Genomic DNA, 24,012 nt, shown 5'->3' on the forward strand with positions numbered 1-24,012 from the left:
TGCCACAGTTGTAAACGTGGGGGATTTTCTAGAAAGAGGAGAAGCCAGGAAAGAAAGGATTGTCTGGATATCCGGTGTTGAACTGCTACTCTCGCCTGCTTCCGTGTTTGTTTGGAAGTGAGCAGAAATAAGAAACTACTGTCTGAGAACTGAAAGTTTTGTAGCTTCCCAGGTCGTTGGGACTCAATGTTCAGTCTGGAGGGGGGAAAGTAGGTGGAGGAGCCAGTGTGCTCAAGTCTATCCCCGGGTCTCCTGGGCGTCCTGGGCGGTCGGCAGAGGGAGCTATTCCCCAAGAAATCACTTCGGACGGCCTGGCAGCGACCCGCAGGGAGTTCGGCGACGGGGGAGCTGTCCCCGTGCCCGCCCCACAAGGCTGGCGGGTCACCCTCCAATCGCCTCCCTCCTTCCTTCCCACTTTCCCAGTCATTTAGCTGCCGCTCGGTTAGTGGAGGCCTGGCCTGGTCCCCATCCTTTCTCCGTCCCACTTTTGCGCTCCCTCACTCCAGGGACGCGCTGTCCTGTCCGCTTGGCGGACGCTGGCCCTGTCCCCCAAATTCTTGTAGAGGGCCTAGACTCTTCTCCTGGGGTACTTTGAGGAGGGGTTAGCACTGGCACTGTGGGGCACAGCACTCCTCTATCACTCTCTCAAGCCCCCTGGTGAAGTTTGCCAACTTCTTGACTCGGTCACTGACGGGGGTCCCAGGAGTCCGGGCCCTGAAGGAGCTTGCAGGTTTGGAGGGATCGCCAGCGATCGACATCGTTCCCCCTCCCCAAACCTCCCCCCACCGGCCACTGTCCTGGAGGCAGCAGCTGCAGCAGCGGCAACTGCTCGCATCCCAGCCGGGCTCGGGTTACCGCCTTCTTCTTCCAGCATCTCCAGCCAGACAGGGTAAAGCTTGTTCAAGTTTGCAGCAGGATTCGGTCCCTGTGCGTGCTTCGGGACTGGGGACTGGGACTGGGGCTTCGGGACTCCGGGACGGGCCTGCTCCCCTGAGTCCCCACCTCCAGAGCTTAAACAAGACCCGCAAACATTGCTTTCTCCCAGGACTCTGCTTGGAAACCAGCAGCCGCTGTTGGGAACAGATTTTGAACAGATTTTTGCTGGAGTGGGTGAAGACCAGGGGAAAACAGGTTGCGCTGCCAATCACAGCATTTCAGGACCCGGGTAAGAGTTAAACAAACTCAACTCTGGAAGCCCTTGGCTTTGGTGACTTTTAGGAGGGCACTTTGGGGCCAGAGGGAATGTTTCCCCTTAACCAGGATTCCTTGGTCCCACGGAAGTGGTACAAGGATGTGTTGTCCTGGTGGTTTATCTACTTCCCAAGGGATTTGTTGTCATTGTTTGTGTTTGGTTTTGTTATTTGGGGCTGTGCAGGGAATGCCAGGGAAGCTCTCCCAGTTACGGGTGTTTTTATTTTCCTCCGTGTTGCTTTGCCTGCGTTTGTTTGTTCCACATTGATTGGGACATTGGTGGATGCAGAGAGATTTGGGGGTGGGGGGTATCATCATACAGCTTCAGCAGGGCCTTCCTCTGAGATCTTGACTAGTTTCCTAAACTTTTTTCTTTAGTTCTTGATACTCAGTTTGTCTTTGCCAGCAGGGGCTGCCTCTCTTCCTGCCTTTAGGGGTGCGGGGGTGGGGGTGGGGGTGGGGATGGGGGTGGGGAGCAGGGTGGTGGTGGTGCGGGGGGGGGGGTGTTTACAGGGAGGTTCACTAACCATAGGGTCCTTGTCAGAATGCCTCATTCCTTGGGTAATGCTGAAAGGGGCCGTTCTTAAAGCTGCATTTACTTGTTTAAGGAAAGTGTACGCTTGTGGGCCTTTTACTTTTAAACCTCTTCATGCTAGGACTTTTTAAACATCCGATTTGGGAAATCACTTTGTCTCTATATTTTCTTCTGGAAGTATTTTCCTGAATGGCCCTAATGAATAAAAGAAACATGGGGAACCATGCTCGCAGCTTCTTTCACACATAACCTCACAGGAACCCCTGCGTTTTTTGAAGGAACAATGAAAGCCTGGGATTTTATTGGCCTGAATGAGGCATTATTTCTGCTTTTGACCAATAATAGCCATGCTGTGCCAAGGCGGAGAATGCCATTCTTGATCCTTTACGCCAGGTCTTACTTTGTGTACAGTATTCTCAAATAAAAAACCTTCGGTCCTGATGGCTAAATAGATCAGGCCACATGACACTACCCAGAAATCCCACCAGTCTGACTGGCATGTTGTAAGGAGTCAGTGCCCACAGAGCTTTTGTTTTGTTTACAAGGCCAAGGAATTCCTTTGGTAAATTCCCAGGGTCTGGTGTTCTGGGCTCAGCACTCCACTCTGATACTTTGCAGTTGCGTGGTTTGGTGTGGCTTCATACCTGGATGTATGTCTATAAAATCAAAATGAAATAATCATGCTCACTCTGGAGCCAAAGGAGTTAATGTTTGGGAAGCCCTAACAAGCCCCACACAGAGGAGTGGTTAGTTATTATTATTACTATTATTATTGCTATTATTATTGCTATTATTAATTATTATTAATTATTATTATTAACTTTTACTGAGAAGGGCTCTGAAGATTGAGTTCAGGCTTTCCTACCACCGAGGACAGGAATGTTTCTCTCTGTAGTGTTTTCTCTGGGGTACTTTCAGTGGTAAGGAAGGTGCCTGTGGCAGAGCTGGGATCTGAGAAGGGTTCATGATTGTATGCCAATGGCTGTGGGGAGTGACAACCGCTGCCCTTCTTAGGAACCTTTTGCGTTTGCATGGTTTCTGTATTGTATGTTTATGAAGGGTCTCTTACATGGCAGTGGGGTTTGTACTAATTTCTTTGGTTTTATTTGCAAGATGAGTATGCGCCGTGGCTTTATGACTGTCTCTGTCTTGCCTCATTTTAAGTGTGCCAGCACTTTCTACATGTGGCTGGAGCTCTCTATCCCAAATACTTCATGTTACAAAGCTCAGCACCTGATTAAAGATATACACACAGAACACTGAGTACTCAGTGGGATCTCAGACAGGCTGCTTCTCTCTTTTGACATCAGTTTGATGACGTGCGAGCCTGTGTGTGTGTGTGTGTGTGTGTGTGTGTGTGTGTGTGTGTGTGTGTTGGGGGCATAGGGTAGGGAAAGAGCTTCCATGTGCCTCCTGGTTCTAAAGCCTTTCTACTAGTGGCTGTAGTTCACTGGTGACTATATTTGATCCCTTTTCCCGTTTTTTAGCACTTGTTTGGGGTACATTATGGAACTTCCATCTTTGCGGTCCAACTAATGATGGGTAAAAATGGAAATACACTAAGCCTGCTTATCAGCCACTTTCAGACTTTGGGGTACATCAGAAGCAAGAAGGAAATTTTATATATATATATATATATATATATATATATATATATATGAAAAACTACCAATACTTGATCATTTTTTGCCTAAACAAATGACAGTTTCCTATGGTTCATCCATATGTGAACCTTGGCCCCTCCTTGATTCAGAGGTAGAAAGCTTTGGGTGAAGTTGAATTCATTCACTAAGTCCCACAGTGGTCCTGATGCCAAATGAGTCACCTGCTCATTTCACAGCAGTGGGTATGTCTTCAGGACTTTTTCTTCAGTCTGATTCAGACATTTCCAAAATACAAATCTGATCATGGGATCTCCTTGCTTAAGTCCTTGGCAGATCACTAGGAAACCATCAGCATCTCCCAGGGGCTTGTTAAAAATAGTCTCCAAGTCAGGGTTGGAGGGATACTGGGTCCTATAAGTCCAGTCAGGAATCAGCCTTGGTACTGCCTGGCATGGGGCACCTTGGCATCATCTCCTAGTAGTTCTCTGCATCCTTGCTTCCCAGCCTTCTAGTCCCAGTAGATCTTATTATGTCCCCAAATCCACAGCCCCCTTTCCTTTCCATGGCCTAGCTGTGGATGGCTCCTTCTGTTAGAAATGCCTGCGGCCTTCTCTTCTTCCGTGTGAGCAGCTGCCTGCTATCCATTTATCTTTGAAGATATAGCTCAGATTGGATGTTCCCTCTGAACTTTCTCTTTCTCTCATAGGCAGTGGGCGTCATGTGAGTTGCCATTCTCCTCTGGGGACAGCTGTTGGTCACATTGTTATCTGAATGCCCCCAGCAGGTTGAAAAGATCATTTCTTGTTGAAAGACCTCACTCAAACAGCTGGAATATAAAAGCCATATAATACATGCTCCCCAAAATGTGGGGAAAGAGTGAGTGAATGAAAAGCATCTATTATGCGTGTCTCTATTAAGAGTGGTGGAGAAGTCAGTATAGAATTTACTACTTACCTAGACGTGACCTGTGAAGTGGATAGAGGCAGGAAAGAAGACACTCTAGGCTATCCTCAGGGGCTTACAAAACACCAAATAGTACTGAATTCATGATACATGCTCAACATCATGTGACACAGAGAGGCAATTGTACTGTTGCATGCTTTTGCTTGCGAATAACAGTGTCTTGGTGCTGAAGTGGAGATGCCACTATCAATAAAAGTAGCCAACATTGACCTATGCTTTTTAGTGCATTAGGCACTTAGGCTCATGTGTGGTAACTGGCTCAGGTCTGTCTTTCTTACTTTCCTATGTGGCCACATTCCTGAAAGTGGGTCTCTCAACCTGGGGCAGAGCTGTGTGATATGAGGACGGTGGCCGCAGAAGGCCAAAGCATCTCTATGTCTACTTCCACTGTGTTGTCTAGACACAGCATCCAGGGTGCTCCCCTTTCTTCACTTTCCTTTCCTAAACATCCTTTGCTTTGGTTATTTTCACCAAACGTTAGCCAAGATCAATTATCATCTGATTCTTTGCCATTCTTAGCATCCATAATAACTTCCGCCTTTGTCCTACATTAAATTTGAGAAAAATAGTTATAGTCGCCAGTAGAGTTTTAATTTTTTTCTGAGAAAGAATTATGCAAATGGGAGCAAATGCCAACGCAGCAAAGCTGAGCTATTGGCTCACGGCAATTCCACATAAAGCAGACATGGGTGTTGTCCATTCACCGATGGGAGATGGCGGCATCCATGAGTGAGCATGGGAACCTGAGGCTGTCAGGCTGTGAACACAGCCCCCAGAATGTGCTGCTGTACTGCCCAGCTTGCAAGGATGTGGATCCAGGATTTACTTTGAGGACTTATGTTATGAGCTGACACAAGACTCATCAAGTCCTGTTGATTCATCTTTCATAATTCTTTCCTCCCAAATAATTTTTTTTCTGTCTCAGGACAGACACACCAACCTCATGTTTTGCCTGTGCATCTGAATTGCCTCAATTACACACTCGTCCATTCTCCTGATCTGAAATCCAAATTTTCTGTTCATCTCTTATCCATATTGAACACCGAAGATGAGCTTTTGCTGTAATCATTCTCACCGCTTTTAAACATACATTCTTTTTTTGGTGAAGGGCTAATTTAGGCAGCTTAAAGGACGGCTCATGCTATGAATGAAGCGTAGTATTCATACCACTGGTGTTTTACATTATTGAGCTTCATCTGCACAACTGCCAGCAGCCATGAGTCTGTCCTTTGATGATAAATGCCATGCCCTGAGCCAGTCTGGAAGTGTGACTGTAACACTACATCCTGTAGTTAACACTATTAATGCCTATTGATTTCTCTCCTATTTCATTTTTTAATGATTTATTCTCCCCAGATAAAGAAACTATGTAAAGCATTCTAACCACCTCAATTTCCTACTCAGAGAGCAATAAATCATACACCCTCCTCCCCCCATCCCCCGGCTCCACTTGTAAGACAAGGGAAATAGAATTTCCGTGTGGAACGCCTTGTCTTGCTAGGTGCAGGTACAAGATATTAGCATCTGTTAAAACCATCAGATCTGTGGAGCAGGGAAGCCTCATTGTGGGGGTGTTATGAATATCATGCCCAACCCAGATGAATTTGCAAACATGGCTAGCTCTAAAATATAGCTGTCGATGGCATCTTCTAAAACGGGTCTTCAACAAATCTTCTAAATACTCGGTTTTATTCTGTTGTTGTTTCATTGTCTTGAGACAGACAGAGTCTCATGTAACTCAGGCTAACCTCAAACACATTATGTAGCCAAAGACAGCTTTGAACTTCTGATTCTTCTGTCCCTACCTTCCAAGAGCTGGGACTGCAGGCATGGTCCACCATGACTGGTTTATATGGTGCTGATAAAAAAACTCAAAACCTCTTGAGTGAAGACAGGCACGCTACCAATCAGAATACATTCTCATCCTTCAGTTAGTTTTCAAAAACTGTTTTGGGAGCTGGACAGACAGCTCGACTGTGAAGAGCACATATTGCCCTTTCAGAGGACCCAATCTGCTTCCTACAACACATGTTGGGGTGCAGCCACCAACACTTATCCTCACATGCCCCAGGATTACAACGAATAAAAATAAACCTTTGAAAAATATCTTGGAGCTGGGTATGGTGGCCCACACCTTAAACCTCATTACCCAGGAAACAGAGAAAGGCCAATCTCTGAGTTTGAGTCCATCCTGGTTTATATAGTGAATTCCAAGACAGCCAGGGCTACATAGTGAGAGCTTGTCTTGGACAAACAGTTGCTTTAGAGGTCCTGGAAACTGAACTCATGGTATTGGGCAAGCTAAGCGCACACCCTTTTACTATGCTCTATACCTTCAGCCTTAAACAATTTCCTGATAGAAATAAAAAAAAAATTCATCAATTCTAGTCATTTTCTTCATGGAATAAAATAGAACTACAACATCTTGGTTTCAAATTTAGGAAATGAATCCATCAGCCAAAATGGAAAAAAAAAAAGTATTTTTGCCCACTGACAATCTTGAGAAGTGTATTTTAAACAATGCTTTGTTTTGTTTTGTTTTGTTTTGTTTTGTTTTTGTTTTGTTTTGTTCTGAGACTTGGTTTAAATATGCAGCCCAGACTAGACAACATCTGAGTGGTCTCCGTGCCTCAGCCTTCCTAACACTGGGATCCAGGTCATTCCCACTATATTTGGATTTTTAAGAAACACTTTATTTTGGATGAGGAGTTGATGACAACACATGACTTTGGCTTTTACAATTAATTGGTTTAAGTTTTATTCTTTCCCCTATCATATATTTATTAGGTATATAATGTGTAACAGTAAACATTACAATTGCCAAGAAAGAGTTAATATCTTTCAAAAATCTAGATTAAATATACATATTTACACATATATACTATATATACACTATATATACACACTGTCAATGTAACTACACTATATACTCTATATATACATATATACATACACACACACACACATATATATATATATATATATATATATATATATATATATATACTATCTATCTATCTATCTATCTATCTATCTATCTATCTATCTATCTATCTATCTATCTATCTATCCAGGTGGAGCTGGGTATAGTAGGCAGGTCTGAGAGTGGCTTCAGGTTCATGCCAGGAAGATGGCTGGGTGTATTGATGGGGAACAGTCTGCTAAGTGAAGTTTTGTGTGGGCAGGACACCTCAGGCAGGACTATCCCAGCAAGCACAGGGCAGTAGGAGCACCGAGGAACCATTTTAAAGGAGTTGAGAATCATTTTTATGACAGCTATTTACGGAGTCACAGAACTGGTTTCTGTCTGTCCCTCACATCACTATCTGAGTTTTAAAGGAACCCTTCTTCACATGTTACTGCTATCATTTGGTTATAGAGACCAGATGTGGGCACCCTACTGAGATTCAAATAAAATTTGACTTAGAGGTCCTTCACCATTCATGAGAAGGCATGACTGGAAAACTTGAGCCTTTTCACCATAGAGGGAGATCACAGGAAGGGATGGCCAGGGCTGGAGCTTTCTGGAGTCATCAGGGGCGGAATTTAGATTTTTCTCTTGACCTGTTTCAAGATTGTTTTACCACACGCTGGTGTCAGCTGTCCCAGCCTGAAGCTACTTACATAAATGTTACTCTATGTAGTAATAGGCTTTGAGTCAGTTGACTTTTAAAGTTTGGGATTGTGGGGGAAGTTCATACTTTAATATTTAAAACAAAATATTACGTATAATCTTTGTACATGTTTGAAAGGTTGGTGAGATACATTTCCACCAAGCAGATACACAAACCCACACACAAACTAAAAAAAAAAAAAATCTTTAAATTTGTGTGTGTGTGTAGTGTGTGTGTGTGTGTGTGTGTGTGCTAAACGGTCACGGTCACTTCTGCCTCTGAGCTACATCCCAGCCCGACATGCTTGTTTGCTTGCACTGTTGTTGGTGACAGGGACAGTGGTTTCCTTGGGTTCCTTCTGCCATCGGAGGCTGTCCTGGTCTGTTGCTTTCTGATGTTCTCAGTCTCTGTGGGATGCTCTAGCACCCTCCCTTCTTCTCTTCCTGCCCTGCCCCTTCCACTAACACCCCTGTTGTCTTCTGGAGAGCCATTTCTGTTTTTAAGCACCACCACCCCAGTCTCTTTTCCCCATATTCTTTAGTGCCCTCGTCTTTGCACCCTTTGCTTTCTAGACTAAGACTTATAACTCCGGCACAGCACTCAGTGTAAGGCCCAGTCTCTTGCCTCTACTTCATCCCTTAAACAGATGTGCAAATGCCATTGGTGAGGTTGGAAATACTTGTGCTGGACCTGGGAATGTGCATTCTCAGCAAGGCAGGCTGATGCAGATGGTCTAGGGTTGCACTAGAATTCTTGTTGGGGTTACTGTGCCCCATTCAAATCGCACATTTAATTTCTTTCTTTTGATTTTTAATTTTAGTGGTGGCCAGAGTGGGCATGGAAAATAGCTGGTTTGTGAGAAGCTGTCCCTTTCCTCTCGACTTGGAGGAACAATAGCTGTAATACAACACTGCTCATGTGACACACAGAGAAAGGCACCCATTGTTTGGGGGTTGGCTGATGTTCCACTTGGCTCCCGCTGGCTGTCCGATTTGAGCTTGGTAGCCCCAAGGAAGCAGACACACTTAAATCAGACAGACAAAGAAAGGAGGTCAAGGCCTTGCCCATTAAACTACTTGCAGAAATGTGTAGGAGGTAGGCTTTGGGAAGGCAATGTAATTCTGGGAAAGACTCATTCATCTACTGTTTGAAGCTGCAGACACACCTCAGGGAAAACATAAAGCTGTTGGAATTCCACTGTGCCTTTGACCAAGAACGAAATATTATTTTCAAAATAATAATAATGATATTATTATTATTATCATTATCATTATTATTATTACCATTGTCTCATTGACTTATCTGATAATGGAATTTTATTATTTATTTCATAAACCTAAACTATTTCCCTCTATGATAGGTAAAGACAGATTTCTTAGCTTCTTTCTCCAGGTTTATTAGGACAGATATCAAGCCTCTGGGTTGATAGAAGGCTTGCCTAGCTCAGTCCTTGTTAGCACATAAACTGGGCATAGGGACTACATGTCTGTAATCTCAGCACTCAGGAGGTAGAGTCAGGAGGATCGGGACTCAAAGGGCATCTTCAGTTGCATAGTGAGTTCCAGGCCAGCCTGAGGTTGTTCATCAACTACCACCACCAAAACCCAAGTGTCAGTTCTGAAAACCTCCCTGGATTATGGCTTGATATCTCAGAGGAAGGTTTCTTGGGTAATGATCACTAGTTACATCTCAAGGGTTAATCATTGCCATCCAAATCTGGGTTTGAACAGAGATCTTGTGTTTGAGAGTTACTTTTTAAGTTCAAAATATAATTAAATCTACCAGAAAGTTACCAACGTATTTGGGAAATTAGAATGCTATATAGACACCTTCCGTCACTCCCAATTCCAAAATAGGATCCCTGGTCTTGATGGAATTACAAACTTCCTGTAAAGATCTAACTGTGAGGTCAACAACTGGACACATTCTTTGGATCAGAGGAAGATTCAAATTCAAGGTCACATCCTCTGCAAAGGTCACCGACTTTCCAACAGAATTGTTCTTTTAGCCTGATTACTCCCTTTACGAAAAGTATGTCATTCATTCAGACTTTGCCTCTGGGTTTCTTTCAAAAGGGCGCTCTGTCCCTAGTTCCTGGGCATATTTGTGGGTAGCTATTCTTCGTGAGTCTTTCTTAATTTTTCTTTTCAATTAGACAAAAAATACTGACCCGAGGGAAGCAGAGGAGGAAAGCCTTGCTGGGTGTAATGGCTTCCAGAGAACACATTTGAATCAAGTGTTCAGGCAGCTGGTGCCCTGGGCCAGTAGGAATCCTTTCTCCTCTGAGATAAGAGGTTTCGTGGCTGGCAGCATCTGCCTTGAGTACAGTGGTACTCAGGAGAGGGCAAGACATGACTTACTTCAGGCCACTTAGGGCTCCTAATTAAGTCTGTTTTTTGGACATTGATTATAGATTATCCTTGCAAATCCATTAAAGAAGAAGAGACAAGTGGGCTGTGGAGAGGCAAGTATCTTCATTTTCATTAACTTTCCACTCTCACCTCTCCCGTAGTTTGTTTATCTTTTACTAAATGGGGCTTTGGTGTTTCTAATGATATGTATGATACTTTTAAAGCAGGAAACAGTGAAGGGGGAGCTTCACAGAGCAAAATGATCATGCTAAAAATCTAGCTTCGTTAGTTATTAATTTTCAATTCACTGCCATTGAATGGCTTGCTCGTTGGCTCTGTTTGAGATAGAGTCTCTCTCCTTGGGAGTCAGGGTGGAGGACTGCTATACTATACTTGAAGTCACATAAAGGCGAAGTGGAGGGAGTTGCATCTTGTCTCTTTGTGGTTGTTCCACAGGGTCTTTTGCTTTAGTCGTTCCTTATCTTAGTGATTCCTTTTGGCGTTGTCTGTGCCCCAAGTGGCACGTTTAATTCTTACACTCCCTCAGGCACAGGATGCTTGTGGGACTTAGTTTTCTATCAGAATCTATGTTCTGTCCACGGATATGCTTTGGGTTCAATCAGATGCTGCTTACATGGATGGATTCAGCTTGCCAGAAATCCTTGAGCAGTTACATTTTAATGTGTTTACCCCCGCTTTGATGTACTTTGCTGTATGAGGTGAAAAGTTAATAAATACTAAAGCCCCATGTTTACTATGGGAATTAATTCCTAGTAATGATAGGAAAAGGTAAACTCTGGGAGCTCCATTGCCCCATCATGTGGATCTTGCTATGCCGGAAGGATAGAACTTTAATGTTTAGGAGTTAGCCCTGCTCCCATAACAGGAAGAGTCAAGGTACAAATCAATGGGCTTAGCCAGATATTATGTTCGGCTAGGCTGCACATGCAGTACTGAGAGGTCAACCTGTTAGCAGAATACCATTCTTTAGAATCTAAAGTCATGATAGCCTAAGCAGTAGGCTATCCTATCTTTACCTTCTTCCAATTCATAGTAATCTGCCATGAAAAATCAGGAAAGGACCATGTGGATCATGGGTAATTTTTTTGACTCATTAGATGACTGTTGTCCTAAATTCTGATATTGGGATACACGTGCGCGTGCGTACACACACACACACATACACACACACACACACACACACACACAGAGACAGAGGCATGCACCCACACATGCACACACACTCACGTGCACACATACCTTACTGTTTTCCACAGCAGCACACAGTGATAGGTATGTTTCCACCTCTTGTCTTTCACCTGTCTCACCTGACTTAGCCAAACTCCTCAGTGTTAGGGGTTGGGTGGGGTGGTGTAGAGTGGTACAGCAGTTAGCACTTCCTGTCCCAGGGCAGTCTGTCCTCCTGTTTTCTGTCATCTATCAGTGTAGGACCATCTTGATCGTACCAGCATGAGTCATTGCCTTTGTGGAACACCCAACTCCGTATTTTTATTATGGGATAATAGATTCAACTGGAAAAGGAATATGAGTGAGAGTTTGGGCCGTTGACTTGTATGTGAGTATCCCATCTGTGAGAGATCTGAGTTCTGATTTTGTATTCCTCATTTTGGACATTGATATTAAAGGTTAAATATTGATTTATTTAAACACGTGATTATAGTTGTGGGATAAAAAGACAAGATTTTGATGGTCTTGGTCTGCTCCTGGCCTTTACTGTATGAAGTGTGACAACCTAGTCTGAGACTCAGTCTGTATTCCTAAAATGTTGTGACTTTGAGCAAACCACATGCTCCTTGAGCTCTGTCGATAATCTGTAGCGTGATCGTAGCGTGTAACTCAGTTGCGTGCACTGTAGTGGCAAGCATCCAGTAAGCATCCAGGACCTACTCTCATCGTGATTCAAAGCAGGTCCATTGAAAGCAAGGAAGAATAATGAACCCATCCAGGAATTAGACCTCCTTAATGTGTCAAATGAGGGATGCATTCAAGCGCTTAAATCAGATTCTGCTAATTAGAGCTGAGTTTAAAGTGTCTCCAATATAAATGCAAACTATAAGGGGTTTTAAAATATTCTGAAGTATAAAAATGATAAAATTTACTAATGAGCATATATGTTTAATTATAGTATTTTGCTAAAAGAAACATTATCTTGACTATAGGATTAGGCAAAGCTGCTGGTACAGTCCCTAGTACAGAGCTTACTCTTCTAAGGTAAGGGTGAATATAAGACAGGCACTTCAAAACAAAATCTTGTGAGTACATATTCAGGGAAGCATTACTTAAAATTGTCCAAATTATTTTGGTGGATAGAAACAACTCACATGTCCATCAGCTGAGGATGAGAGACCACGTAAACATGCACTGGAATATTATCCAGTCACAGAAAGGCATGAAGCACAGCACATTGAACCAGGGATAACTCTGCCACGTGAGAGGAGGCATGTACACAAACCTACAAGGTCCTTTATCCCATTTCCATGAAGAATCTAGACCCAACCTCGCAAAAAAAAAACCCTCCAGTACTCTCAGAATATTGATTGGTGGTTTGTGGGGCTTGGGAAGGGAGTGGTAGAGGAGACTGATAAATACTTGGTGCTTTGTTGGATTGAGGGAATACTCTGGAAGTGAATGGCCACAATGATGGTGTTTGTATAACACGGCTAAAATGATGAATTTTAGGTTATCCCAATTTTCCCCACTTTTTAAAATATCCAGATGTTTTATGTTTGGGTAAGATGCACCTATCTGCATGGACTGAACAATCCGTGCTCATTTGTGTCTGCTATGAGGTAAGGCTTTCCTATTTGCTGGAAGGATGCTAAAGATGAAAAGACGCAGCATTCTTAGGAAGATGGGAGAGGATGAGGGAATGGGTGACAGACTGCAACTAAACCTACCTGGATTTGGGTGACTAGACAGGACTTTGTGGAAGAGATGGGACTTTGAAAGATAGGTGAATTTATGCCATAAAATGTAAGAAGAGAAAATTCCAGCTTGTAGAAATGTACGTGTGTGTGTGTGTGTGTGTGTGTGTGTGTGTGTGTGTGATGGGTGGGGGTACAAAGACAGGCAAGGGCAGCAGGGAGAGGCCAATGCGGTGGCATGTTTATGATCAAATATTGATAAATAAGGATGGAAGTGTACATTGGTGACAGGGATCGAAGTCTTAGAAGCTGTTGCTGATGTTTAACTTTCTGAGCCAGGGAGGTGTGTGTACCTAGGTAGATGGCATGCCTCACATAGGAAAGGGCTGCTTAGTGAAGGAAACATGTCAACTGTGCTACAAGAATCCCATGGTGGAAAGGAATAGTTTAAATCTGAGCCTTTGGGGATTGAACGCAGCCTATGCTACAAGAAGAAAGCAGTAGATTGCAAAGGTTTATTGTTGATGATAGGAGTATAAAACAAAATACAGGGTTACCTTAAGGAGACTAGTGCAATGATTTCACCAAGTCTACACAAATGCATTCATAAATAATTTAATTAAATGATTTTTTAAATGAAGGATTTGTATGTGCATGTATGTGTGTGTACGTGTGTGTGTGTGTGTGTGTGTGTGTTTGTGTTTTATGTGTTGCTGCATGTGTGTGGAAGCCATTGGGCAACATCAGTGTTGTTTCTTGGGGCCAGCCAACTTTTATTGAGACAGTGTCTTTCAGTTGGCTCATCTGGCTGGCTAGGAGCCTTAAGGTGTCTGTCCGTCTCAGTATTCCCAGTGCTACGATTCCAAGCTGCCAGGAGAAGAAAACAGATGTCTTTGTACTCACAGATAAGCACAAGGGAATCCGGAGATGTTAAACACACAGAGTTGTCTATTCAAAGAAAGAGATGTATAACCTGTTTTCCACCTATGAGGCAGGGAACGGAGATGGCTAATAGTGTAGGTAGCCCCTGTACCAGGGCCAGGCCATACCTGCCTAACCCAAGCTCTTACAAGCAGGGCCAGAGGTGGTTAGTAGTCTAGGAGAGCTCTGTGCTATCTGTATGGCCAGGGCCTCCCCTAGGCTCCTACAACCAGGATTGGATGTGGCTGATAGCCCCGATGACAACTGAACTTTCTGTATAGCTGAGACCACACCAGATCCTCCCTTAGGCTCTTAAGATAACACATGTAGCCTATCTACAGAGACCATCTTCACGGAAGAAGTGACATGTACTTCTTGAGGAGAGTTTCGATGTAGTTATGCCTCATTGTACACACAGAATTGTGTTACATCAAGAACTTTAGTTTTTCAAATTGTACTGTACTTACATATGCCGAAAATAAACTGTCCGAGTCAGATTTTAATGCTGCCTCGTCTTAAAATTTGAATCAACACTAGCTCCTGAGTCATGTTGAACCAGATTTCCTTCTTACCTCACATTAACAGTCTGCTGTCCACAGTCTCTGCAGAGACCTCTTGCACCAAGCCTGTGCCACCATGCCTGGACTTTTCAGTTCATGGGGCTTTGGGATCAAACGTCTACTTACAACACAAGCACTTTACTGATTGAGCTGTCTCACCAGTGAAGTATATTTTTATCAAGCACCTTTTTTTTTTTCTTCTGGAACTCACTCTGTAGACCAGGCTGGCCTCAAACTCAGAAATCCACCTGCCTCTGCCTCCCAAGTGCTGGGATTAAAGGCGTGCGCCACCACACCAGGCTTATCAAGCACCTATTTATTGTCTTGGATGCAACTGTCTATGCTAGGGAGAAAGGAAATGAAGGTAAGTAAGTTCCTACACTAGAGGATTTTCATTCTAACATACATTGTGAGCACTAATTGCTACATCTAGTGGACAAGTGTAGTTGAAAGCTGGAGGCATGGGTTGCTATTATGTAGTTTGGCACATGACTCAGAACCAAGCTTCCTGGATATGGCCCATTCCTTCATTTATTGAATGTTTATATTTAAGTCAGTTACCCGATGTCTCAGTTCTTTTATTACTTGGGTAGGGGATAACGATGTTATTTTTCTTACAGAGCTGTTGTGGGCATTGATTGAGACTCTAAGGAGAGAGAGCTGGACACCACCATTCAGCAAACGCTCAGTAACTTTGGTTTATGTGCTTGTCAGTATCTGGTTTCTATCCAGGGATTTGTCTGGGTCACTTCTGTTTTTCATTCGGCCTATTCCACAATCCTTATGTAAGGATCTCAGGCGTAAGCTCTCTTTCATATGCCATACTGTGTTGGGTATGAGCTTGCTGAGTGAATCAGCATGCAAACTCAGCTTTTTGCAGTTCAGGCAAACAGCGGAGTCTTTATTCACGGACCGCCGTCTAGATCTCGGCTTGGGAAGAGACGTTCAGATAATGCCCCTCTTCATTCTGCACGAAGACATCGTGTGGCACATCCTGGCTGGGAGGCGCGGCCGAGGTGCTCGGAGTCTGGTGATAGTAAGCTTAGCTTGTGCTGCAGGGCTTACCCGTCTAGTCTCTCTCCTGAGAAAGCCGTAGCTTGAATTTAATGTCTTTGTGTCCCCTTATCACAAGTATCACAGGCCACTGCACTCTCTGTACTTCTTTCCCTTTTCGTGAATAGGGATGATCAGACAGATGTGTCAGACTCTAGAAGGAGGCTTGGAGCTCATGAGAAGAGCTTATAAACTCCGAAGGCCATTCTTTCTCTGGCGTACACTGATTTTGAATGTACATTCCTAGGACATAGATAATCCATTGTACCTTCTTTCAATCCCAAAATGGTTACATATGGTGCTATGAACTGAATCCTACCATGCCTCGCTGCCAATTTTATGTTAAGTATCTAACTTCCATGCGACTGTGCTCAGAGATAAGACCAGTCACAAGTCGACAACAGTTAGAGGCACACTAGTGGATCCCCAATTTAATAGGGCTGGTGCTCCAACAAGAAAATGAAGAGGGGGCTGAAGAGATGGTTCTAAGTCTGTAAAGTCCTTGCCACACATGCAGGAGGATGTGAGGTCACATGCAAAGCCAATCATCAGGGCATGGCACTTATAACAACCGTACCAAGGAAGGCAGGGACAACTGGATCCCCAAGGCTCATTGGCCAGTCAGTCTAGCCTATTTGTGACTTCCGGGAGACAAGTGGGTAGTGTCTGAGGTTGACCTTTGATGCCCCCCCCCCATGCATGCAGTATTCACCCACACTTTTATGCAAATACACAGAGACTGCTAGGGAGGGGATTAAGGAGGGGAAGGACAAGAACATGCCTAGCTTTGATAGGTACTACCAAGGACACTAATTACGCTCTAGTTCCTAGGGAGATAACTTGAAAGTGGGTGTGGTTGGAGCATGATCCTCAAGCTACCTGACCCTGATATTACATTTTTCAACAGTTTAGATGAGCTTTTAAAAGATGAAGGAATGATCTTGAGTGAGTTGATCAGTGCTTGTGACTACCAGAATGACCCTCTTAACCTCAGTGATGACTGGTCCTTGGGATGTCAGCCCAGTGTCGTTGCCCAAGTTAGACAAGGTTCCTCAACCTACCCTGCTTACCTGAGGATTGAAAAGTTGAATGTATTCTCTGCCAGGGATCTCCTAGAACCAGGTGAAGAGATCTGTATTTCTCAGATGATGAAGATATGACAGGTTTCAGATATGAACAAAAATAGGGGAGACTTGGCATTGGCTATTTGTAGCCTTGAGATACATACTCCTTGAATTACAGTCACAAAATGCTGGCAGGCTCATGAGATGGAATTTGAGGATATTGATGGTCCTAACTACTTATCAGCAGGATGACTTAACGTTGCCTGCTGATGGTATTCTGAGGTTGGACTATGTATTCCAGAAACTGGGACAGAATAGAAAATTTGAGAAAGAAGGTATGACTCAGGTTAGCAAAGACCAAGACTTCCCTTGGGAAATCCATAGGAAGTTTAAAGATGGTGTGGACCGTCAGACCGTCTGAGGATGACCCAGTTTCAGGCTTGCTGCACCTACTGAAGTTGACAAAGGATATGGAGGAAGATGCCCTTCTCCAGGCAGGCTAAGGATGGTGCTTCACCAACCTCATCCATACCTCATTCAGGATACTGGTAGAACTCACACTCCAGTGACCAGCATCAACCAACCCCGCGCTGTGCTGCCAAGTAAGCCAGTGCAGTTTCCAGATACACTCTTTGTCATGTCTATGTCTATTGAATGTCTCCCAAATGTGTCACCAACCAGGGGATATGCCATTCTGCACTGATAATTATTTAAATCTATATCTATGGAGTGTTTGAGACTGCGTAGCCCTGGCTGGCTGAGAATTTGCTACGTAGACCAGGATAACTTCAACCTCAGAGGTGCACCTGTCTGTGTCTCCCGAGTGTTGAGATTAAAGGCATGCACCACCATATTCAGCGCCCCGCCCCCACCATGAATTGGTTGCTGTTATTATTTTAAACGAACAAACTTGTACAGAAGTTTTGTTGCTTCATGCACACAGGCCTTCAAAAGAACAGGCTAGATATAGGCACACATGCTGCCCAGAGCTCTCTGAGATAGCAGTTAGTTGGTTTTGATGCAGGTGTAACAGTCACATGCAAACATATTGTTATTACTTTCTAGGTGTGCATTGTCTGCATTGATGATGAAGACCCTGAGCTGTGGCTAAGATGTTTATTTTTATGGAAATTGACTCTAGTGATTCTATGCAATCCAAACAAAAGGCTGAATTGAATGCTGAGGTTGATAAAGTGTGCAACAGTCGTCTTTGCATTTCTGATGTAGCTTGTTCTGAGTTTCTGAGTACCACTTGTATAGTAGGTCTATAATTATCAGTGTATTAAGTATGAACATGTAAAATAACTAAGCGCTAATGAATGAAAACCGGAGGACAATGTAGCCATCTATAAGCAACTACATCTACAAGGATGAGGACTCTTGCTTGAGACCAAGCTGAAGGTCATCTTTACCTTCAGCTTCCAGCCCTTTCAATCCCAAGAGACAGTGTCTTCTGGTTAAGCTCCCAAGTTCTGTGGTATTTTCTTGTAGCAGCCCCAGCAAAGCAGTGCAAGCAAAAAAAAAAAAAAAAAAAAAAAAAAGTTAAAACACTTTTTGTGGTTCTGACTCATTTTAAGAATATTTGGAATTATGAGGGCATATGAATCAGTTGAAAACCCATAGTCTTACTACTTATTTGAATGGTTAATGTTGACTTGACTCCTATCACACTGGTGAGGGAAAAGGTGGCGCTGATTTTAAAACCGCTCCAGTTCTATCTTGCCTCCACTAATAAGAACCATTGTCAAGAGTTAGCAGATGAGAAAAGAGCCTGGAAGGTCGAATAATTGGCTTCAGAGTCATTCTTTCATGAGCTGGAGCCTGTGGTGAGACAGTGAGCAGGGACAAGCAGCCCAAGAGGCAGCATTTGACGTGGCAGGAGGCAGAGGGAACTTCTCCAGGTGGGATGAAGGCACCATTCTCCTGGAAGATTGACACCTATGTTGTGGCTTAGCCATGGATGCAGGCAAAGAGAGTCCCTCGGCCTTGATGAGACCGATGGCCATCTTTTATTTCAGGGAAGACTAACCTGGAACAGAGGCATTTTTCTTGAGCCACTAAAGAAACTACAAAGCCAAACCAAAAGGCTTGTGATGCGGGCCTCTGCCAGGCTTGGGCTGGAGAAAAAGTCTTTGCCTTTCTTTCCTGGCTGTATAATGCATTGTAGTGTTGTCTGTGCTGTCTGTCCATGAGGGATGCTCAAAGGGCCTCTCTGCAGCTCCGTACTGCTGTGCAGTTAAAGTTTTATAATAGTGTCATCTCGTAGGCTAACCTTCTAAAGCCCATTGTCTCCTCCCAGTGCATTGTCTTTGGTTGAGGCTGTGATATAAAGTCCAAAGATCTGAAAATGATCGTCCATCTTAGCCTTTAGAATATCAAGCAAGTGTTTGTCTGAAGGACCTGGCTGTGACTTCTCTGTATTCTTCAGAGATGACAGGCAGAGGTGGTGACTCTCTTCAGCCAAGGAAGATTTCTAGTGGCTTGACCTAAGGAATGTCCTGCCATGCTGGAGAATTCAGAAGAAGTTATTCTGTTTGTTCGTTTATTGGCCAGATGGTACTGTTTGTGCAAATGAGGTCTCACAATGAAGACAAACATGGCATGTGCATTCATTCATTGGTACTAAAAGAGAATTTGCTGTTTCTGTGGTGTCTTAGGATTTTATTGTTGTGAGTAGACACCATGGCCAAGGCAACTCTTATGAAGGACAACATTAAATTAGGGTTGGCTTACAAGGTCAGAGGTTCAGTCCATTATCATCAAGGCAGGAAGCATGGCAGCATACGTGCAGGCATGGCGTCGGAGGAGCTGAGGGTTCTACATCTTGTTCCGAAGGTAAACAGGAGAAGCCTGGCTTCCAGGAAGCTAGGAGAAAGGTCTCCAAACCCCTACAGTGACACACTTCTTCCCAAAAGGCCACACCTCTTATTAGTGCCATCACCTATGGGCCAAGTGTATTTAAACCACCACAACCAATTCTTACTGGTAGAATTTTTTTTTTTTTTTTAGAACAAAGTGTTAGCAAGTAAAGAAAGGGTTGAGGGTGAGTTCTTAGGACTAGCTCTTTAAACAAAAGCAGCTTCGCAAAGTCTGTGCAGACACTGAACCCATCCGTGTCTCAGCTAGAGGGAAACTCTGGGCAAGTGCTGGGGAAGTTTGTGTTCATCCATGTGTTCCCTCAAATGGGATGAGGTGACTGGGATTAACTGTCAGAAACTAGCCGTTGTGCCCAAGATGAAATGGCCAGGCACAGAGCTACAGCACACACATTTGGATCCAGCAGTTGTTGGCAGTTAATCTGCTATGGGGAGTGAGTATGCTTGTTACTGGGTAGTATGATTCTCATATTCATGGTCCATTGTCAACAGAGAACTAAGAGGAACAAGTCCAGGTTAAGTTAGGCATGTATGAAGGAGTTGCCTTTAGTAAATTTTTTGCTTCAGTGACCCAGTGCAAGTTTTATCTTAACCAGACTTTAGGCCAAATTGTGGGTGTCAAGATCAACTTGAGACTGCCAGTGGGACATGCTGCATGGCTGCCACTTTAGAATTCCATCAGTTGGAGGGGATGTTTTGGTATTCTAATCTTTGTACGAGGAAAGCAGCAACTTCCAGCTGCAGGCCTCGAAGCTGAGGTCCCTGATCCACTCACATGCGTTTCCTGTTTCGTCTACTGCTTCACCGCTTGGTTGGCGTGGCAGAATTCTTACTGTACTGTCTGAGGAGCACAAAGAGTTGGTGTTGAGTTCTAGCTCTGCTTGGAATACAGCACCTGACATTCCACTGCAATGTTTCAGAAGATACTCTCTGACCTCAGGGAGACCCAGGCACTGTCTGGATCACAGAGTGCAGCTAGTGGGCTGTGGGAATTGGGCAGGGAAGGCTCCTGATGGCTGCCTGGAGCAGAGCCTAACCTTACCTAAATGGGACCTTGGTCTGGTGATGAATCTTGACCCTAAACGGAGGAGCCTCAAGCATGTGCCTTGGCGAGCCACTCTTCCTACCCCTCCTGTGCCCAGAAGCAGCTGAAATGAGTTACAGATGTCTACTTTATGAGGGCTCTTTTCTCATGTTGTTTCCTGGTTAACCTGTAGCCCATGCTTGTCTGCAGAACCTTTTCCGGTCAAAGTATGTGCTTCCCCGAACCTCAAGAATGAACTAACTGCAGATCAAATGCAAACCTCCTGCCCAAACTACATCCCCATTTCTTCCACCACGCCATGGTGGCTCTAGAGGAGGATATGTAAATACGAATCACGTTCTTTCTTCGCTGAACTAGTATACCGTTTTCTTTAATGAAAAGAAGTGATCAGCTTTAAAATAATTTTTTTAAGCTTGATCTCTGCTTTTGGTCCCCAAGAGACCCTGAAATGCAAACACCAGCTGATGGCACAGAGCCCCAGTTCCAGGAAGCGATCTGCAATCCTCACACTGGTCTCACTTGGTATTAGGGCTCGGGACCTCCCTAATCCGTGCCACTTGCCTTGACCTGAGTGGACCTTGTAGAAAGACAGAGTCTTGCTGTCTCTTCACAGAGCAGTTGCTCCAAATCCCCACTACAGCTGTGCCCTGCTTTGTTGGAAAGTACAGGGTGACTTAATTTTTAAGCTCCTTTCTCTCTATAGGTATTATAAATAACAACTGCTCTTCAGGAGCGCTGGCCAGAACACTTGTGACCAGCCTTCCAGACACAAACAGCAGTGTTTTGTGTAATCCCGACATCATTGGCAGTTATGGGTGAGGAAGATCTGAAACCTTAAAGCTTTATTGATGCAGAAAAATCCAAACTGAGGAGTTAAGAACCTCAAATTCTGTAGAACTGAGGAAAGTACAGAGCGTAGAGGGTGGTTGGTAGTGGTGGTTAAGATGGCCTAGGCTCAACAGTGACATCAGCAGGGGAACTTAGGCAGGCAGTGGTCCAGGTTTGGAACTCCAGCACAGCACTCTCGCTCCAAACCTTTGGTGTGCATTTGGTTTATACTCACTTAAGTTAAAAAAAAAAAGATTAAACTGCTTCCATTGGGATTCCCCACAAGAGCTCAGGAGAGATTACTGCAGATTAGAATTCTCTCTAACAGCCAGGAAGAGATCTGTGTGGAGAGAGGGCTGGGACCCGGCTCACCATGGGGGCTGTTTTTGCTTTCCTCTTTGCACTCTCTGGTTGTAGCATCATCTTGATTACCAGTCCAAGTGTGATCCCTGGAGGAATGCAGAGAGAGTCTGTCTTAACACAGCTGCCCAGCAAAGAGAAGCAAACAGAAAGCCTCTCTGGGGAGACATCTGTTGCTCCCTTAGACAGGCCTCGTTTGTAGGTTTTTTTTTCCCCTATTGGAGTAAGATACACACGTGTCATAAAATTTGCCAGTTTTATTTATTTTCTTAGCATTCGGTTTATGTATCCTCACTCCCTCTTCTGTTTAAAGTTTGTTTTTAAGAAATTTGATCGTGTTTGGTCATCCTCCCCCCTCCCTTCACCCGTGTTAAATGTTGGGCTCTGTAGCATTTTAAGAATACTCATGCCGGTATGGAACTGTCAATCTAGTCTATCTCCAGAAGGTTTCCGTGTTTTCCAACAGAAGCTCTGTACCCCTTTAAACATCAGCTCCCCGTTTCCTTCCCACTGGCTCCTGAAAAAACCACCACTCTACTCTCTGCCTTGGTGAATCTGACTTTTGGGAGGCGTTCATCCAGACTGGATCATTTGGTGCTTCATAGGAACATCTTAGGGTTCACCCACATTTCAGCCTGTGTGGCTCTTCTGAAGGCCAAGTGTGTTCTGTTGGTCAGTCTGTACTGCGCTCTGTTCATCCATTCACAGATATCTGTGCTCTTTCACCCTCTGAGAGATGTGAATGAATCAGCGGGGTGGAAAATTTGTTCAAATCTGATTTCAATGCTTTTGAAGTCGATGACCAGAGGTGAAACTGTTGCGCGGTAATTCCAAGGTGTTTTGCTTCGGTTTTGTTCTTGCCGTTGTTCGTTTGCTTGCCTTATAAGGCAAACAGTTTCCCACAGTGGTTGCTCCACGTGACACCTCCACCAGCAACGTGTAAGGGCTCATTTCTCCACCGTCACCAGCATTTATTATTTTCTAATTTTTCTGTTTCTTCATTGCAGGGTGTGGAGGATTATAGTTATCCCAGTGGGATTGAAGGGGCTCTCATTTGAATCCAACCTGCCAGTGATTTCATGTATATACATTCTTATACTATATTCTTAAGAAATAAGATAAACACTTTTTTTTTCCCTGTAGTTGTTGAGGCAGGGTGTCATTGTTGAGCCTGTGATCCTTCTCTGTCGCGTTGGGGATACAGGACTGTGCCAACACGCTCAGCCATTGCTTTCTTCTTGAGATGTGTTTTCCTTGGTGAAAGCTCAGGTTGTGCTCAAATATGCCTGGGTTCAAGAGATCCTCTCACCGCAGTCTCTGTAGCAGCTAAGATGGTGGCACAGGCTGTTACCATGCCTGGCTCAAACATGATAAATGTTCCTTGATATTCAAAAATAATTCCTTTCTATTTGGCACACCACTGGGTGCATTTTTTCAGCTTTATTGAGATGCGATTGACAAATAGAATTAGATACATTTGTGATGTTCAAGAGGACTGTCTCTCTTACACACATATGTACACACACATACACACACACACACACACACACACACATCCAGTAGCATGTCCTTTTCTTCCTTCTGAGAATGCTTAGAGATGCTCCTTAGCAAGTGTCAAGTTGACCGTACAGTATCCGTCATCTAACATCTTCAGAACTTATTTATGAGCAAAAGTCCACATTCTGACCATCAGCTCTGCAGCCCTGACTCAGACCCTGACCGCTGGCAGCCACCCTGTGGACCCTAACAACAACAATGACTTGAACTCCACTTTACGGAGAATGGGGAGCTATAAATAGTAGAACTATGTAGTCTTAATGGTGCTGTGTTAAAAAACCTTATATGCAATAAGGAAATAAAACACAACACATAGGCAAAATATTATACAATAATCTGCCTGTATATAACATGCCTCAATATGGTAATAATGAGGTCTGGTACTAAAATGCCAATGGAGTTAAAAAATTTTTGTTAAAGTAACTTGTCTTCAGTGAGGTGGTTCTATCTGATAAACCTTGCAAGTTCTCTTTATAGTCTGAATGCCGACCCTGCTTCATGTTATATCTGCCACGGTTTGGTGTCTCTGCATGTTTCTGATAGTATTTTTAATGCACAAATAAAAAAATGACAAACTCATATTTATGTTTTTCTTTTATTGTCTG

At 43.9% G+C, this 24,012-nt stretch overlaps 1 protein-coding gene across 1 annotated transcript in view; it reads left to right on the forward strand.

The window, feature by feature from the left end:
- Nucleotides 1-1,115: 1,115 nt before the first annotated feature.
- Nucleotides 1,116-24,012, forward strand: part of Megf10 (multiple EGF like domains 10) — a 161,250-nt gene continuing 138,353 nt past the window's right edge. The window contains exon 1 of the mRNA XM_021214325.2: nucleotides 1,116-1,165. The gene's annotated coding sequence lies outside the window, so the exon portion shown is untranslated. The remainder of the gene's footprint in view (nucleotides 1,166-24,012) is intronic.

This window comes from Mus pahari, chromosome 15, assembly GCF_900095145.1.
Source record: "Mus pahari chromosome 15, PAHARI_EIJ_v1.1, whole genome shotgun sequence".
Lineage (NCBI taxonomy): Eukaryota > Metazoa > Chordata > Mammalia > Rodentia > Muridae > Mus > Mus pahari.